This window comes from Adiantum capillus-veneris, chromosome 1 (assembly GCF_014529385.1).
Source record: "Adiantum capillus-veneris isolate H3 chromosome 1, ASM1452938v2, whole genome shotgun sequence".
NCBI classification, from domain to species: domain Eukaryota; kingdom Viridiplantae; phylum Streptophyta; class Polypodiopsida; order Polypodiales; family Pteridaceae; genus Adiantum; species Adiantum capillus-veneris.
Genome location: NC_140931.1, coordinates 54,267,131 through 54,285,163, shown reverse-complemented (window position 1 = coordinate 54,285,163; position 18,033 = coordinate 54,267,131). Strand labels below are relative to the sequence as shown.

The following is an 18,033-nucleotide window of genomic DNA, read 5'->3' as shown; positions in this document are numbered from 1 at the left end:
TTAGATTCGAAACCTACGACATCGGGTTTTGGAGACCCACGTTCTACCAAACTAAACTAAAGGCGCCCCCTCCTAACCTAAAAGGAGTCACTTCAATCTCCGAAGTAAAAGTTACAGCCAAGGAAGTAGCGACAATATATTTGTATTCGTTGCAGTTTTTTTTACAACCCATTTGATCAATGGGGAATAAAGGTCTGTGGCAAAATCCAGCCATAGCATCAAAGTATAATTAATAAATATTCCTCAGTTGGGCTCATGATCCGAAGCGGCTCACTGACACTAAGATTGCTGTCTTTACTAGCGCCCCCTAGATCAGATCTAGAGGAGTGATTTCTGTCTCCTGTCGTACTCTGCGGTTGTCCTTTGAATTTCACTGTCTTTGCACGTAACTGCCCCTGCTCTTCCACTGAATTGCCTTTTTGTGTCAATTGTATAAACCCATATTTACGCCTAACTTGATCAGAATACAAGTCAAACATAAACTTTTCCGACCGTTTCAAGTGAATAACCCGTTCATTTAACAGATTCACTTGTTCCCTTAAATGAGCGCTTTCGTTCTTCAATCCTTAGTCGAAATGATGGCAAAGAAGTTATAAAAAATGCCACTGTTAGTGGTAGTAACTACGAAGGGCAAGGTAATAATGCCACTGCCACTATTAGTGGTTAGGACTACAAAGCGAGGTTACCGGCAAGGACTGCGAACACTACCTTATGAAACCTTCCCTAACCATCTTACGGACCTACCCTCTGGAAAGGGAGTAGCCGGCGATCAGTTCAAGCCTACACGAGTGTAGGTTGCCTTGTTTCCTTCCCTCGATGTCGCTTTCTGTTCCGCAAAAAAAAACAAACTAAATAGAATGCAAGAATTCGATCTCCATGTTGCACCAAGTTACTCACGGCCCAGACCCCTACCGTTGAATGAAGCGACAAACAACTCGTTCAATCGTCGGCGCCGGGTTCCGGTTCTCTAACCAAACTAAAGGTAGTTTGCGTGCGTGGTAATGGATGGCAAAACTTATTCTCTCTCAACAAGAATCTCTTGTGCTTCGGTCTTGGATTTGAATATAGCAAGTTAACGTTAACTAACGGTCTTTGATAGCTTAGCGAGTGTGTTTTTGGCCTGCAAACTACCTATAGGTTAGATAATTTCTTTTGAAAGATGGATAAAGTAGTTCCAGTTTTGCCCTGAGCATTCCACGATAACTGATATGGTAGCTCCGCTTCCGCAGAGTGGGTTCGATGATTCATCATCAGATTGAAAAATCGACAATCAACGTTAAGAGGTCAAGTATCCCACCTGGCCAGTTATGACCAAAGGCGTTGAACCTTCCAATAACATACAATGGCAACAGATAAGTAGCGAATAGGATCAAAGAACCGCATCTGCCTTGCAAAACAAATAAAACCAAAATGTGGCCTTGAATTGACGAGCATAAATGCATGCCAAAAAGAGTCTTTTGAGCCTTTTAGTTGCCCTTACTGTGGCAGCCACGGGCTTTAGCAAGGGATAGCAACAAAAGGGGTACAAACAAAAGTGACGAAAGTAAGAGTGCAAGTAAAGTCCCTATCCCTATGGTTAGTTCTATTCTGAAAAAACTACGACTCGGAAAAAAAGGAGATAGCTAATCCACAACCTTAGCTGATTTAGCCTCAAGTAACTTTAGTTAACGAATTAGTAACTGAAGTAACCACCAACCCTATCAGTCGAATGGGATGATTGCAGGATTGCTGATATTTATTGCAGTCTGTGCTATCGCAAATGATACAATCTATCGGCTTTACAGTGTGATAGACGAAGCCGTTAAGTCCACTGTGTTTTCGATCTCAATAGCCTCGACTTGCCAGATCTAGCCGATGCGGCGACGTCAACCTGGTGGTCCTAAGCTGATGGGCGATCCTAACGGTTCCCTTTTCCATTCCCTTTCACGCAAGCACGGTTGTAATTTATGTGTTTTTTTAATTTCTTTTTCTATCTTGATTTTTCTCTTTTCTTATCATATTTTCTTTCATTTTATTTATTAAAATTTAAATTATCATGCCGAAGCAAATGGGACAGGAAGTCGATCTAGGAAAGTTCAACCTCCCGATGATGATGAAAGTGACACTATTTTCGATGAAAATGACACTACTTTTGTTTTGGATCCCTTTCATTTTCATTTTCATGTTTTCATCTTTTTACAAGCTCCCATGGATATTAAGATAAGAACAGACCTTATAACGAAAAACAAAACAAAAATAAAAGAAAGCAAAACGAGCTTTGGTTAATCATTCCCCAGTGTGATCTGTTAGTCCCAAGCAATATCCGCGGAATGACCCGCACTACTAATGACGCGAACTCTAACCAGAAACAGACAAAAAAACAGAGATCGTTAGTTGCCACGTCAATAGCTGGGATGTTCAGCCAACTCTCAGGCCTTGATTTAATAGAAAGGTAGCTACCCTCGAAGCCACAAAAGCAAAAGGCCTAGAGCACACATAGGACGAACAATGAATGAGTGTAAGCCTCGTTGCCCGACAATCGACGGTGCTGACTGCACCGAGGGACTCATTATCGTAATAGCGGAAAAAGTAAGGCAGTGACAACTTGGGGATTGTCATTGAGCGTCCCTAGACGCCCAAGAAAAGTAAGTTATTGATGGCTCTTTCATTCTAGGTCTAGGACGAACCATTTACGCTTGCGGCATCTTCTACGAAGTGTAGCTCACGTCTAAGCATCCGGTTAGGGAACGGGGCAACGCCCATGAAGCTCCAGAAACGGAAGGCCTGCCTGGCTGTATGCTCTTAGAAAGAGGATTCTCCACCAAGCTCCAGGGCTAACATGGAGACCCATTGACTTTATTGATTATTAATTGTAAATAACAGCAAATCATATGTAAGGTAAAGGTATTTAAACTCGTGTTAAATCACTGTCTTAACTGTCTTTGTTTACAATTATAAGTAAAATCGTACTATAGTTTAAAACGCCCGCCTTTCGCCATAGCTTAAAGAGAAGACGCTAACATGACGGGAAGAGCCGTATGAGATCATCAGTCTCATGTACGGTTCAGGAGCCAAGCTTATGCAGCAATGTCAGAGCTTAGGTTAACTACATAATTCCAGTTCCACTTTACTACGTGAAGGCGCTCTATAATATTTAGTAAAGCTATTGCGATATGGAAATAAAAGGCATGATAGGGACAAGGGTTTAATCAAACTGTTACGCTCATCAAATATGATCTTGGTGAATACAGGACTGAAAACTCCTGTAATCCTTTTAAAACATGAAGTGACAGCAGAGGTGTCAATTACTGAATAAGCAAGGTATAATTTTGTTGGAATCGAAGATTCGAATCTAGAAAAAGTAGAAGTAAAGGAGCTTCATTTTTATGAACCAAGACTTCTTTTGCCAAAGCCGCGTAAACCGGGAATTATTTTGTCAAAACCATTGAACAAGAAAATAGTTTGGATTGAACCAACTAAGATTTGGCGTGACTGTAACAAGGTCAAAGGGTTGATTTTCAATTTAATTAAGGGTGGGTATGCTGTAGTTATCGCAGGGCTCGTAGCTTTCCTTTTCAGAAGTCCCTCTTACAAACGCAACCGCAAGAAGAATAAAAAAAAGTTTCACCTCTCAAAAAAAAATCAATTTTCTAGAGGTAGATTCCATGAAAACAAAAGCAAAAGCATAAAATCCAGGAACAAGGATCTAAAGTTTCGCAAAAACAGAAATAAGACATCCCGCAGGAGTAGGACATCCAAAATTCCAAACACGAATATAATAAGACGTAATACTGTGGTAAAAAATATTCGTGCTACGCTAGTTTTAAAAGGGAAAAAGCACCAAAAAAGCCGCCAGCAGGCATTTAGGCGCCGTCGCGTTTATTTACATAAGTATGTATGGAGCTTTTATGGAGTGGCTTCAAAAAAGATGCATGCAGAGTAAAATAGAATGACTAGGGCTATATTGGACAACACAGCACATATTACTTCGTAAATTGCACGTAACATCTTCAAAGAACAAATAACAGGGATGGGGGCTTAATGAATCCTCCACCTCCGGCCGGGGCAGGGGAAATAGCTTAGTCGGTTAGAGTGCTGGTCTGTCACGCCAGAAGCCGCGGGTTCGAATCCCGTTTTCCCCGTTAGCATTATGCTAGTTAGGTTTGTTTTAAAAGTCAGAGTTGATGATATCGATGGAAAGGAAGCCTGACTACCTTTGCCCTTCGAGTAGAGCATGTAGCGAAAAAACCTTGTCAGTCTCTACCTGTTTCGTTTGACCAGGCAAAGCAGTCAAGTGCTGCACCCGGCAATGATGATAGTCTAGTAGCCGGAAATACAGCTAGCCCACGTTTTAACTCAAGCAGCATAGGACACGTAAACTCCCATGCGTGTAAATCAGCGAGGACCACTAAATGTTCCTGCAAGTTGTAGTCAATACCTAGTATGTAAGCCGTTACCTCAAACTTGGAGGTTAATTAAATAAAGGCAAAGTTGGGTTTTTTCGGTGTAGTTGTGAAATAGTCGACAGCTATAACGTTGCTATACAAAACTGTATGTAAGATTCCCACTTCATACAAGTGAACTCTTCGTCATTTAATTATTGTTGAGAAGATAACTATTCTCAGTCATAACATAGAGTACAAAAAAAAAGAAAAGTGCGGGGAAAATAAAAAGACATCATGGACACCTTAGGCATTACTTCACTATTGCCCTTTTCTTCAGCTAAACGGGCATATCCCTAATTGCGGATGTTTCCGATAGTCGTCTTATTTCTATGTTTGATAATATCAAAAAGGGAAAATCCCAATAAAAAACGGATTTTGTTCCAAGAAAGTAAAGGCTTAGACAAAGAAGCATTCGGGGGCAAAGAAGCTGGGGATATATTTAACCTTGAAGTATCTTCTAAAACCGTACTGTTAGAAGACAAAGAAGGTAAGGATGAAAAATGCTTATTTATTGTTAATAAAGAAGCTAAGGACTTATCTTTCGATTGATCCTCAGCATGTTTTTGTTTTTGTTTGTTTAAAGGTGATAATCATCTTGTATTCATAACATTTACAGTGGCGTGGTTGTTTGTTTCCACAAGCCCGCCTAAGGGGCTGCGTTAGCATGCCAGGAAGGGACTCAAAGAACAAAAAACCACGTAACGAAAAGAAGCAGTAAACAGCCAAAGCTAGCAACACCGAGATAACAATGAACAACAAGCAGGTTACTCTAAATGCTTGCTTGTACAGGTAATCTATACCAGTATGGTTTATCCACCATCTGCAACGCGTCGATAAGTCTGCGAGAAGCCAGGGCCGAGAAGTAGTTCCAAACCCCGATAAGCAGTTAGTTACGATTATGTTTCGTCGTCGCACTAATTGAATTGTTCCTGGTTACGCATGGATTATTATACAAGAATCTTATTTAAATTCGTATTGATGATAAAAAAAATGTTGTTTTTGCTTTCGCTTTTCGGGCCTGGGGGTAGAGGTCCCTGTTAAACGCGCTACCCAAGTCAACCCAACCACTTGTGGTTCCGGTTCTCTAACCAAACTAAAGGTAGTTTGCGTGGCCTGGGCAATGAACCCCAAGGTGCCTAAACGGCAACTATGAGTTGATAGGTCGATTTAGCAAAGTGTAGAACCGTAAAGGCTGTTTATTTCCTTTACTCAAACTCGGTCCCTACGGCCAGATTGCGATTAAGCTTTTTTTTAGCTCTTAAAAAGTGAAATAGTAATGGGGCAAAGAGCGGGGATAGGCACAAAACATAAAGCAAGAGGCTCATCTATTACAAACATGCCGGCATGGGTATTGCACACGGCAGCCATTGCGCTTTTATTATATAAAAAGGGTAGCGAATGGTGGGTTCAAATTGTAGCCACATGCTTTGACATATACAAGCTGGTACTTGTTACATCAGCAGAGCAGTTGTTGACTAATGATCCATAATCCTTCCTGTGCTAGGGTCGGGTCTTTCGGTCGCTAATCTGTGCAGTGCAGGAGACCAGACATATGCAACAGTCTTCGACTAGCACGGTTCGGTTATAAAGATCGATGTGTCCGCAGCAATGTTTACTACGTTAATGCCGGGCCCAGGTAAACAGAAGAGATCTCCCGGTCTATAAGCCCAGCCCAGTGATAAAGTATAGTTATCCTTACGTAACCCTGAGATTCTACAGAACCATGTCTAAGTACAGATAGTACAAAATCTAACTTGCTTGCTCTATTTTTAGTATTGAGGATAGCCCTGTACGACAATCTATAGTGCAGACCATAGCAATTCTGCAAGCGGAAAAAGGGACTCGAACCCTCAACTCCAGCCTTGGCAAGGCTATACTCTACCATTAAGCTATTTCCGCCATGTAACCTTTATCTAGTAAGTGCCAGTAAATGTTGTGCTAGGGGCTTTAGCCACTCAACCGAAGGGAAGAGGGATAATGGTTGTTCATTCTTGTAGCAGGCGCTGGCTATGAATTAAAGAAGCAAAGCACGCATAGTAGACGACGCAAACCCTCAGCAATCGAAAGGATAAGGGCTTAATCAAGCAAGATCCCGACAAGAAAAGCAAAATAAACAAGCGATTGAAAAAAGAAAAAGAGAGTCCTGGCTCTCAAAGAAGCGAATCCGACCCCCTATAGCCTGAAACGGCACCTTATCAATCAACGATAGCATGAGCGAGGCGTTAAGTGATGATTCTCGGAAAAGAAAATTCAATGCCAATGCAATAAAAATAACCGTTACTACGAAATAGCTCAGAAAAGACAATATTCAAATGGGACCTTAACAGTGAAGAAGCCATGTGACTCGCACGCTCAGGGAGCACTTATTCAGCCAAACTATTCACATAAGTCGGATAGCGCAAATAGGATCCATTTTTATAAAATCCAAAGTCACCTAGGTTGTACATCAATACGCCTGTCCCCTATCGCTAAGCGTAGGTAACGTTGGATTAGGAACCAAGGGGATTCGAGTGATTCGAGACACCTTCAATAGCCTTCTCAATCCTACCTTTAGACATTACTGTACAATTGATCCTCGCGTTCTATGAATTTTCTCTTTAATAGAAACAGCAGAAAAGATGTAAAAAATGTTGATTAATTCGACTTTTGCTTTTGCTATTGCTAGATGCAACGAAGAAAAGGCTGCTTTAGCAAAAGCAAGATTGAAACGTTACTGAGTGCAATAACTTAGTAAAAGACAAGGTAGCTAACATTATAAGACTAACTACTAGGTACAACGCTCTAAAGCCAGGGCAACAAAACTTAAAATCTGCTATTAGCGTTTGCAATTACGGGAAGGAGTTTCTTTCAGTCCACCTTTGCAGCCTACGGGGCCTTGTAATAGGGATGCCAACTTGCCACAAGACAGAGAAGCCAGGTAAACGTTACAATAGGAATGACGGCAAAAAAGCATGTCTTTGGGAAATCTTTTCCCATTCTATCACAGGATATGATAAAATGCTATCCCGCGAATCCCTGCATTTCATACGATTCGAGATGCAGAAGAGCGCCACACAGAAGCGACTGAAAAACAACCTTCGAAGGGCAATTGCAACAAGCGGAAATGAAAGCTTAGAGATTCGCATTATTGGACTTACGCAGATGGATAGGGAACGACGAGATCTCGTCGATGCAACTGACAACGACTGCACGGAAACGGAACTTGAAGAAAGTAAAAATTATGCAATTCGTTTCGAGAAGCAACGAGCAATTAAGCAGGTTTGACAGTTTCTCGACTAGCATCCGAAATTTCAAAAAAACGGTCGTCTAACGCTGCGAATGATTAATTACTATATCGGCTTGCAACGAGCTATGGCTAACAAATCCACGTAATCGCGACTTTCAGCCCCCATTTCATCATGAAGAAGGTTTCATTTTTACCTCTCCTTTTCGCCAGGTAATAAACATTCAACCTGACGTAGCATCATTTGCAAATCAAAGGGCAGAAAGAAAAGTTGTTAACATCGTTTAAGTGGGAGACAAAATCACCCGTATTCACGGACTTAATAAAGTAATGGCTGGCGAATTGGTGGAATCCGAAGACGGTACAGTTGGCATTGCTTCGAATTCAGAATCTGATAATGTTGAGGCTGTGTTGACGGGTGATGGTCTAACTATATAAAAAGGGGGCTCCGTACAGGCAACGGGTAAGATTGCTTAAATACCAGTCAATGACTCGTTTCTAGGCCGCTAAGTAAATGCGTTGGCGCGACGGAAAAGGTCAAATCCCAGCTTCCGAGTTCAGATCGAGAGAATCTCCCGCGACGAGCAACGCTTTTGCAAACATTCTCGTAGAATAATGAATTTTCTTCAGGTGAAAGGCTGCATTCCATTCGTAGCGGGCTCGAGCGCATCGGATTCTGTGCGACCCTTGTTTGTTTGTAACAGATGTGCCTATCCTATCCTTGCCCTCGCATAAGAGGACTTAAACCCCTTGTAGCCCTGTGATATATGCGACTAGACCGTTTTCAAATCGATGCAGAGAAAACCGGGAAAAGGTATCGAATGACAAATTGTAGTTTAGTTATCTTCGCGGAGCGGAGGGGTTCCTGTGTTTTGTTTGCCGGTCGGGGATGCCTTGTGTAATGTCGTAACGTAACTAAACGTCGCCTGAGCCAAGGGAAGGGAGTTAGCTCGCTCCCTTCACGAAAAAAGGAATCGGATAAGTGTTGGAAGGGCTGAGAGGGCAGCACGAAATAACATCGGGATTCCAGAAGTATGTACTTAAGATAGATCTAAAACAATACCCAAATCCCACCATAAGTAGCAAACCCCATTATTCATATAATGAGACAAAGCTAGGAAAAGAAAATTTACTAAGCCCAAAACGAACCAATAGAAAGAGTTTACAACAAAGAAAACGTATTAATAACAATTATCGAAAGTAAGGCTAAGATAACCAACCTTCAAAAGGAAAATACCAACAAGCAACACAGTGGCTAGGAAAGCTCCAGAGATTCTATAAAAAATAGGAAGGGTCGAAGTAAGCTACGGCTTATAAATAGTAAGATGAAGCGGTAACGGTCAATCAATTTACATTCTGTTGACTTTATTTGATTCGAGAGGCAAGAATGCCTTAGCATGCATCCAAAGGACTTGCGTTGGCTCCGCTTTGCTAACACCAACACAAGGTTTGTTCTTGATATTTATGGCTTTGCTTATTAAATAAATAAAAAAACAAAAACAAAAAAAAATTAAAAACACCATGTTTAACTTAAACACAAACACAAGTAGAAGTGGAGCCTAATGTAGCGAAAGACAGAGATATGGGACATTCTGGGGGTTCGTATCCACTAAAGCAGCCTATCTATGCCGCTGTATTCATAGATTTGTCAATGCTGCAACTATAGAAACTTTCATGAATATTAATACCCAATGCAAAACAAAAAACACAACTTAGGTTTCTTTTCAGTGTTAGTGTAAGAAGTAAACTTTGTGTTTAAGGTCGCAAAGCCAAATAGTAAAGTAGACCCTGTGGTTAAGGTTTACAACGCGTTGTAAACGAGTTGGGGAAGGGCAAGGCCCATACCTTGTCATGAACCTCCCCACCAATAGATAGAGACAAATAGAAATAACCAAACCACGTCCACAAAATACCAGTACCGAGCAGCTGCTTCGAAGCCAAAGTGATGTAAAGGACTGAAATGGCCCATATATTAACGAATACCGCGTATCATCAAGAGAATAGTTCCTATAATGACATAGAACCCATAAAACCCAGTAGCTAAAAAAGAAGTAAACCCATAAATACCGTCAGAGATGATAAAAAGTGCTTCATAATATTCCATTCCTTAAAACCCAGTGAAAACTAAAGCCAGCCAAACGATAGCTACTAAAGCATGAACTGCTTATTATTTTAAACCTGCGAGTATGGCATAATGAGCCCAAGTCACAGCAGCTCCAGAGAGAAGGAGAATAAGGGTATTTAGAAAAGGGATTCCCTAAGGATTTAAAACTTCAATTCCTTTAGGGGGCCAAATAGCTCCAATCTCTACTGCAGGTGCCGAAGAGGAATGAAAAAAGGCCCAAAAAAAGGCTAAAGAAAACATAACCTCCGAGACGATAAACAAAAGAAAACCGTAACGAAGCCCTAATTATACCACTTTAGTGTAATGTCCTTCGTAAGTAGATTCACATGTAACATCACGCCACCATACGAACATAGTATATAAGATTAATCCTAAGCCCAAGGCAAAAAGTGCTCTATCTCCTGTAAATGAATGCATACACATAACAGCACCAATAGTGCTTGCTAGGGCTCCAAGTGACCCTAAGAAAGGCCATGGACTTGGATCCACTAAATGATAGGGATGCTCTTAAGCAGAGGAAGTGATCCCGGCTTCCAATCCTTTTCTTTTGACTATATCATAAAGAGCGTTTTGTTTTTACCATCTTTACACTAAAAAGTTTATACGTTTTCTGTAAATGACTGCTAGAATGATCAAGGCCAAGGCGATCATGTAAATTACAGTAAAGTTTAAGAATTCGAAAGGTGAAGCAAGGTTGACTATCTCTGCTGTCTCTGCAGCCTGCGGCGGCACCGCGGATGTACTTGACGGCGCCGTCTCTTTAACCCAGTGTGATAAAGTAAGTTCGGTTTCAAATGGGCGAATTTCTGCTGGCGGTAGGTTAATGGGGGGAACCTCATTAATTGGGCCAGGGGTTGGAGCCTGCGGGGAGTTTGTTGGGGGCTTTTTAAAATTAAAACAACAACCTAAATTCATTGTTACTTTAAAACTTTGTTTTGCGGTTATTAATACTAATATTCATGGCTGTTCTTTGTGTTTTATGATTAAACAACGGCGAAAACAAAAATGCCAACACCCTCCGTCAACACTACTCCTGTACTTCCGTCTACACTTTCCGTAGAGTTCTATGGGTCGATAGGACCCTACGTAAACCACCGCGAAATCATATATTATAATGCAAAAAAAAGAGGGAAAACAAAAAAAAACAAATAAAATCACTATCACTAAAAAGTGAAAGAAAGCTAGGATGGTGAAAACCAGTGAAAGGGCATGAAAGGTAATTGAGCTCTCCGGTGCTATCGCTTCTGCGGCTGTCTTACGAACCAATCGGATAGATTGGTTATCCACCTCAACTCAAAAAACCCGTACATCTTAAATATGCCAATTATGCTACTTTTTTGTGAGTTAGGATAAGGTTAAATCTTTAACCGTTCCATTCCAAGGATTAGTTAAAACGTTGATTTTGCTTACCTTTTCTTACAAGCGTCATTTTGTAATTAATAATAATTATTAAAAAACAAAAAAAAAGTAAAGAAACAGTCTTATCGCTACGCTCTGGCTCCCCACCCAAAATTCCAGAGCTACGCTTGCTATAACTTACGTTTTCTAAACTAAATGGCACGTAGCAGGGCAGGGGCTTAGCCTCAGATCGTATGGTCTAGGTCAAGACAAAAGAAATGTTTTTTATACTATAGATGTGGTTACCAAATTACCCATGATACAAACGGATTGGCGAAGGGCTAATTACTGTCTTTTTCGTAAATTGCACTATTTTTGGTGTCTGCAAGAGTGTATTTTGCGTCAGTCGCTAACTTAGTCACTAAAAAGGTAAAAGTTAGGTCTTTCTCGCTTTTAGGAAATTTTCAATCCTTAGGGTCATTAATAACTTTTTTTCGTTGAAGATGATTTCGACAACGACTCGATGCCGGTCCTCTCGTACTAAGCCCATCTTACACACGTACTTATGATTACCGTTTACCACTGTGTACATTAGTGAGCAGGTATGCGCTGGCGACGTGTCTATGTAAGATCGTGCGATGGTGCTGATGGCAAATCCATCATTCCCCATGGTATTCCAGCACGTAAACCGGCACTACGACTACGAGGCCAGGCCCAATGATCTATCTATCACGCCCCTCGCTGGCATTGGACCATGCCTATCCATTCGTAGCTAATCGCTTTTCGCGCATTGTGGACTGCAAACGAAAGTGGCACATTGTCTTGTTTAGCAACACCTTACCACATTGGTATTGTTCAGCAACACCGGACTTCAGCAAAGGTGATCAGGGTGGATCCTGCGCCGTCACAACGATTCCTATCCTTCTTACCATTCTTTTGTTTGCAAAGCTAAGTTACGAAAAAAGCTTGTGGGTGATTGACCCCTTTCCGTTTCCCTGCGTGGGAGGGGAGGTAGCAATTATTCTGCGCGCGTCCTTCCGTTCCCACTCCGCCTTCACGTCCTCTAACCTTTATTGCTACCTTTGTAGTGTTTCTTATAATACGTAATAAAGGATCGCCCCGCAATGCCGTCTGTACTGTGGCAAGGAAAGAAGGGAAATGATGTTGCCTGCCCTGCGCAGGACCCCGGCGATTTAAAACCGAAATGAAGCCGCGAAAGAAAGCCCAGCCCGAAAACCATTGATTAGTGCTTTGTCCGATCCAAAGGGCTGCCCACACGGGGTGAATATGTCCGAAGAGCGGGAAAAGGACAGAAGCTAGGGGAGCGAATGGGCAGAAAACGGGATAATCAACCAGATTCGTGGCAACACCTCGAACAAGGGGGCCCGGTGGGATGGAATTCATGTTGCCCCCATCCCTGTTATTCGTTTTTTGCTCGTTTCAAAACAAAATAAAGCCATAAATGGGCGGAGGCATTGGCACTGAAGGGGACTCGAACCCCTAACCACCTGGTTCGAAGCCAGACACTCTATCCAATTGAGCTATCGGTGCGGGGGGGTTGGGCTTTCCTCGGCCCAACCCCTGGTTCTCTGCGCTACCTTCATTTGCCAACCCACCTCTTCACTATATCCCACAATTTCCCTAAACACCTTAATTTATTGATTAATATCAAAGAAGATAAAAGGAGTGTCATACCAACCCAGAGTGAGCCAAGGATTCCCTGGAAACTAAGAAAATTTAAAGTAAGTGAGGAACAAAAGGCTGAAATGGCAGGGTCGACGACAAATTCTTCCAAGGAAGCCGGGATAAATATTTTGGAGACTGAGGCTTCTCCACTTGTACTCGGTCCGGGATCCCCAGAGGAAAGTTCGGTTCCCTGGCGCTCTGGCAAAGCTAATTCTTTTCCTTTACGTGTTGTGGATAGAAGGTCTGAAGGAGGAAAAACCTCAGAAGGTCCTGCTGCTATATTAGCTTCAGGCTTCGTTTGAAAATGGCGGGTTATGTCCAGTTTGTACTTTCTCCAACGCTGGACCAGTACCCAAAGACCTTTAATCGCCTCCTGGTCGCAGGTTGCAGGTTCAACATAACGTTCTGCTTCGACTAATATCTTATACAATTTGAGCTTTGCCTCCACGGCGTCAATCTCAGAAGCCTCGGCCTTCTCAGTTAACGCGTTATTTAGGTTGCGGCTTTGGGTAAGTTGATCCTCTAATTCTGCTGCATGCTCTTGTAACTGCGCGAGTTGTTCCTGGATATTTGTAAACCTAGCTTGCATTCTACAAAGAAAGAACATTATTTCCATCGGATTGACCTGGCAACAGAATGCGCCAATTACCAGACCTGTAAACATCACACAAAGCAGCACAGCGATAAAGGGGAATTTTAACAAAATTAACATAGTAGAGTTGTTCTTTTTTAAATTGAAAATTGGGTCTTAATATTAATAGCAGCCCACGACTGGAATCGAACCAATCGATTTCACCTTATGAAATGAGCATATGCGCAACCGTGGGAATTCAACCCACATAACACCTTGGGGAATAAGTCAGGTAGAAATAAATCTACATTCATAAGTGCTGATATCGAAACCATATGTATAGACGATGTACATGTTCCTTATGCTATGGGCTACGTCTTCATGAGCTCTTTCGAGCCGGTAACATACTGTACCAAAAGCCCTTACTATACTGGTGAGTTTAAGGAAAGAAGTCGTAGCATGTTTAACGATTCGAAAAAAAGACCCTAGCGTCCTTTTTTCTCAATGCCCAGGCATCCATCCAATGCATTCTTTTCGATGCTGTAGGAATTGAACCTACCGAACACCGTACAAAATCTTAATGAGTGTTCGATTTACAATCGCGCAACACTCAACCTGTGGCTGCGTCTTTATTGTATTGGTGAACTGAAAATTGGAGACTCAATTGGCTCAGGATTCATTTTTGTCTTAAATCTAAGAGCCGCAAGCAGCCCTAGATGCATGCTAGGTAGCCTTAATCCTGATTCCGAGGACAGCAAGGGCCAAAGTAGTCAAATCTGCTACTTATGGTTTGATAGACCAAGATCCAGCCATTTCAACGAATGCGCAAGGAAACCGAACCGCTGCGCTAATCCCAAGTCGAACTGCTGCAAGCAAGAGGCGAAACAGCAGTTGCCTTGCTTATTTTTAATTGTTAGTATAGTCTATAAAGACTAAGAAGCATGTCTTAACTCAGTACAGATACAGAATCGCCCTACGCGGGGCAAGGGATAATAAATTGTTATGCAAAAACCTTACCTCACATCAAGAAACAAGCTTCAATCTAAGCTTCAAAAGAGAAAGGCAGACAGGCCATCTAATCTCCTAAAGATCTGCGCCTCCCACGAACCAATGGATGCAAACAAATGGCGCGTCCTTCTATTAAGATGGGCTGAAACAAAAGCCTGTATACTCAACCTATGCGAAGTAGGTACAGTATGGGATGATTTTGCATAACTTCGAACTTTCCATACCATATGATGGGGTCTCTCTTTCGTATTATGCTCTTAGCAGCTCTACAATTACGAGCTATTACAGTGTCATTCAATCAAGTTACGAATGGCGAAAGGCTTAGTTTAATTGACATTTATCAATCCACATTTATGTAATAAAAGAAATGAACCTACGACAATAACGAAACGACCGTTGCAATCGACCCTTTCAATTCAAAATCATCTGTCCCTTCTTGCTTGCCCTAAGAAAATGACTTATAGAGCCTGGCCTGTTATTAATATCTCTCATAACGCGTATACCACTATCAATAAAAGCATCTATAGCTTCTTAAATAACGATTCCAACATTAATAACTTTTGATTCCCTTGTTTCCATGCCATGTAGAGGTCATTACTTTTACGTGTACATTTTCCTACCCCACCAGATATAGATACACCTTTATGCCATGAGCTTTCGCAATATTATTGATCGATTCCATGATAAGAACCGTCTTCTTAACTCCAAATAAACCAATTTTTCTACCTTGACGATACGGCGAGTTAACGACTAATTGACACTCCCAGGGAGCCAACTGGTTACTTCACGAACGGCAAAATTAATTCAACTAATTCATTACTTTATTCGCACTAATGCCACTTTTGCTTTCACTATTACTAGATCCACTATTGTTGTTATCTACGTCTTTTACTTTACTTATTAGTAAATATTGTTAATGGAAGCAAGCTACATGCTCTACTTGGAGGGCAAAGGTAGTCAGGCTTCCTTTCCATCGATATCATCAACTCTGACTTTTAAAACAAACCTAGCTAATATAATGCTAACAGGGAAAACTTTGAACCCTAATAGAAGAAAAGAGCCAATACTCGAATGTTCATAGCGTGCCACGCCACCCCTATTTATGATCGACATAGCCACGCGTTCATGCTAATTCTAGTATCGGCGTCCCATGCCACTTGGTTTTTTTCTTTATCCTAGTATCGTTTGCATTAGTAGTCCCAAAGCAAGCAAGTAAAAGCAGTCTTTGTTACTACATTCTAGTGACCCTATCACATATAGAGTTAACTGATAGGTGTAGATTGTCAATAGAGACAATAATTAAACGCTTAAGCACTACCTTTATTTATAAAAGTATAGTGATAAGTAAAGAAAACTATACGTCGTCGTCATCTGTCTCTAGCAGTTTTCACTATCATATAGGTGTATGAAACGAAAGTGCTAGCAAGTATACCGCTGTTTCAATTCTAATTACGCTATTTGTTCCTTGAATTCGAAAGTCATCAAGTAAGCTAGCTTTCAGGTTGGCGATAAAAAGGATTAAAAAAAGGTTTAACACGCACAGTTTAAGTTTACCTTAAGTTTGCGTCAGGGTGCAAGCAAGCAAGCAAGAATTGGCTGTTTACCATACCATTATGAGGGCAGGGCATTTTTAATAAATCATCCCTATCCCCGTTGTTTGCCCCCGTTCATTGAAGTTAGCAAAGTCATGCAAATAGATGGCAGACTGGATACCTTACACTCCAAGGCGGCTTTTCGTTAAGGTTGTTACGTTTTAATTCTTTGAAACGAGCTTAGTTTCTTGCTAGCACAGTGCTGTTATAACTGTTTTCATCCATTCCTTTGCATGTGGCTCTGTTTAATTGGCGTTATCGTGTCTTATGAAGCTTTAGATAAAATATCAAATTGAACGAAGAAAAGAAAAAATGATGCATTGGATTTACAAGCATCCGGAAGTTAAAACAATTGCTTTAGCGGTCCTAGCTGCGGGAGCCGCGGCCCTTAGCTGTTAGCTAAGTTATAAAATTTACATTAAAGCAAACAAAGAAGCTAACTCTTTCAAGGGAAATAGAAGCCTATTGGCAATGTATAAAGAGCACGACGCTTTCTATGAATTACAAGTACAGCAGCAGGCATCTGACATTGATTTATTTGAAGCAGGGAATGTTATACAAACATAAAAGAGCAAGCACATAATAGTTCTCCTCAGGGTTGCTTGCCCCTTTACCTTGGCTGACATGACGCGTTTAACGACTACATCTTTGCACCTTAGCTAACTCATTTAATACGTTAGTGGTTATGTTATTATACGTTATGTCTTAGTTATCGTCAGACATCCAATGTGAAAGGTAAGATAGGCATGCAAACTCTATCTTTCTGCAAAAGCAAGCACATAACCTTGCTAGAGGCACAAAAGACTTAAGCTGGAAATGCAATCATCACACGAGGCCGCTTAGGATTAAAATGATGCTTAAAAGAGAACGTGATTTGAAAGCATTTATTCTCTTCCTCTACCTTTGCCTTTCATGAAAATGTTGTTTCAAGTTCACTATCAAAATCATAATCTTTTCCATGAATCATTGGTTCACTCGGCGAATGCAGACTCTTTTGTAGACTCGGCTACCTGGCCGCGGAGCTTAGCTTCGAGTGCTTGGACATAACCCTATTGGTACAGCTGTAGATTTTGTTTCGCATTGGGTCGGGGAAGACCCAACCTCTCAGGAATTAAAGAAGACAGTGTTTATTTATTTCATCCCTATAGGGATGTTTCAGATAATTATGGTGAGGTTCAGAAAATACCACAACATTGAGTTTATCATGCTCGACCTCTAAATAATATGGGTAAAAATAATCTAGACAATGAAAAAAAAAAGAAAAAGTTTTGTTTTTGTTTTGATAGAAAGGATTTATTTTCCTTTTCTGAGACAAAAAAGTGCTTTTTTTCAGAAATTGATTTCTTTTATAACGGAAAGGCTTTCTTTTCTGATAAAAGGTAATATATTTTTTAAGTATCCGATAATAACCTTTATAACTAAAGGGATAAGGATAATGGGAAGAATCTTTTTAAATAAAAGGGTAAAACAAAGGCCTCAAAAAAGATCATTTTCTTTATTTCAGTTATTTTATCAATTTTCTAATTCATTTTTTATTTTTTACGCATTACGCTATGTTTAGTTTAATAAGATCTCAAGAAGCTTCTTCAATGAATGTAAGATCACCACAGGATACCGTAAAACCGGGAATATTGACTACTTTAGGATTGACATAAATATGTTTATGATTTATTAGCTATCTAGCTTAAAAAATATGTTCACGAGAGGAAATGCAAACCGGAATAACGTCCAATCTTTTTTCTAGAAAGGGTAAAAAATTAATGTGTTTTTCTTTAATAGTTTTTAGTAATGGTTTAAGCTTCTATATCTTTTTTTTCATGGGTAATCCGTAAAAAAGGAACAGCCTTCACGAAGCATGTAATTTTTCATAAAAATATTGAGATTTATATTTTTTTCATCTTTCGAATGGTCTTTTCCGAAGTGAAGCTAACTTCATAATTAGGTTGGCTATATTCCTTTTTTTCTTTATTTTCCACGCTGTTTTTTTTGTTAAAAGCCTGTCTCTTCAAATGAAGGAAAATCCCCACTCCCAAATAAGGGCTCTCTTTCTTGGATTGAGTTTTTTA

General features: G+C 40.7%; 2 non-coding genes and 1 pseudogene across 2 annotated transcripts; 2 read left to right on the top strand and 1 right to left on the bottom strand.

The window, feature by feature from the left end:
* The first annotated feature begins 3,211 nt into the window (after positions 1-3,211).
* On the top strand, positions 3,212-3,922 carry LOC147464794 (uncharacterized; annotated as a pseudogene).
* Positions 3,923-4,047: 125 nt separating this feature from the next.
* Positions 4,048-4,121, top strand: TRNAD-GUC (transfer RNA aspartic acid (anticodon GUC)). The gene has a single exon. It is a non-coding gene; the product is annotated as a tRNA-Asp (tRNA).
* Positions 4,122-12,587: 8,466 nt separating this feature from the next.
* Positions 12,588-12,661, bottom strand: TRNAR-UCG (transfer RNA arginine (anticodon UCG)). Its single transcript has one exon. It is a non-coding gene; the product is annotated as a tRNA-Arg (tRNA).
* Positions 12,662-18,033: the final 5,372 nt, after the last annotated feature.